Here is a 1,801-nt window from a genome sequence, read left to right as displayed (position 1 = left end):
AAAAAAAAATACAAACAAATTTCATACCAAATAAAAATTGAGTCATTTTAGAAACTTCCACAACAGGTTGGAAGTACAAAACTAAGACCAACACATCCATAGATTATAATTATTTTGTATTTAGTAAATAAAACACTGTTAAGAGTTGCCCAGTGGTCTTTTGCCAAAAATTAAATAAACAAAAAAACATTAAAAAGAAAAAAGATAAAAATCAAAATTAAGAAGCAAGAATTTTTATGACACTTAATCATAAAAGCATTGCCTGAGAATTTGTTAGCTAAATTTAACGAAATTATTTTTCTCATGTGATTAAGAACATAAAACTTTTGAAAATTGTACTAATTTTTCTATTTAAATATAATTTTATTTTAAAAATAAACAGGAAAGGGTTTGACCTGATTTTTGGCTCATTTTTGCTCATATTTTAAATATTATCCACGCCCCTCTAACTGCCATCTAGCAAGTATCTAGATTCTTAATAACAAAAAAAAACAAAAAAATTAATTTTTGTTTTTAGCAGTGAAAAATTAAATAAATATTTTTATTTTTGTATATTGTATATATATTTTTTATTTTCTGAGAGTCCAAGTGATATAAGACAAAACAACCAAGAATTATTGTAGTTAAATTATTCTTCTTGTATAAATAATTTAGCGAAAACGACATTAAGTAGATGAGCTGAGCGTGAAATATAGTGACGACTGATATATCATTTAAAAATTAATTCATTTGAATTTATGTTTGTACGACTCACAAGATACAAGATACAAAAATAATTATTTAACATTTTCAGAATACTTGTAGGTACATAAATTTACAGAGTGAAATTTATTTGTGTAACGCAGTATTCAGTCACAATAAGGACGGGACGGACACGAATTTGTTGATGAATTAATTTAATTGTTGAATTATTAGGCTCCAATTAAGTTATATTACCGAAAATTTGTTTTTGTAAGATTTATTGTGAGATTTATTATAGGAGAAATTGTTAGATTTATAGTTAGTTTAATATTTATTTTATAATATTATTTGCCAGCTCTTTGAAATATTTTAAAGAATTTTCGTATTGTGTTTATAATATTTAAAAAGATCTTATAATCAATAGGGCGTAAAATATGTAAATTATTTTACATTTTCTCTTTGAAGTTTAATTGTTTTTTTACAAGATTGTAAATATATTATTCACACATCCAATGTTCATTCCATAATAAATCTTTTAAATTAAACAATATTGTTGAAGAAGTAGCTTTAATTTATAATAATTATTATTATTGTTTGAAACATATAACATAGTATGTATAAGAAAATAATAAATAAAATAAAAATATATAATGTATAAGAAAAACTAATACATATAGTATAGCATAGTAAGTTTAAACTAGCGCGGAATCCGTTATGTCCGGGCGGCACTTGCAGAATCGCAAGAAATTATTATCCAAGCCAACAAGTTTTGAGATCAAACTTTCAAAAGTATATTCTCTACTTATAATTAATTTCAATACTCTACTACTTTTTCATACATATCGAACTTTTTTACTCAAATGAGTAATAAACAATATATAAAGAGTAATGGCTCTCAACAAAGTAGAACACTACGACCATCACTGATCTTTCGTACTACTTTTCGGCCCTAACTAAACAGAAAACACTAGACATATGAAATAAAAACATCTTTTGTACTACTTACTAACCAGAAAATACCACACCAATGGAATAAAAAGAAAAATAGCAGTTGTGGATGTTCTCATTCTAATATCAAAGCGGATAGATCCTCCAGTAATGTTCCTCCAGAGAAGAAAAA

This window comes from Teleopsis dalmanni, chromosome 2, assembly GCF_002237135.1.
Source record: "Teleopsis dalmanni isolate 2A chromosome 2, ASM223713v2, whole genome shotgun sequence".
Classification (NCBI taxonomy): domain Eukaryota; kingdom Metazoa; phylum Arthropoda; class Insecta; order Diptera; family Diopsidae; genus Teleopsis; species Teleopsis dalmanni.
Note: the sequence above shows the minus strand (reverse complement) of the source record.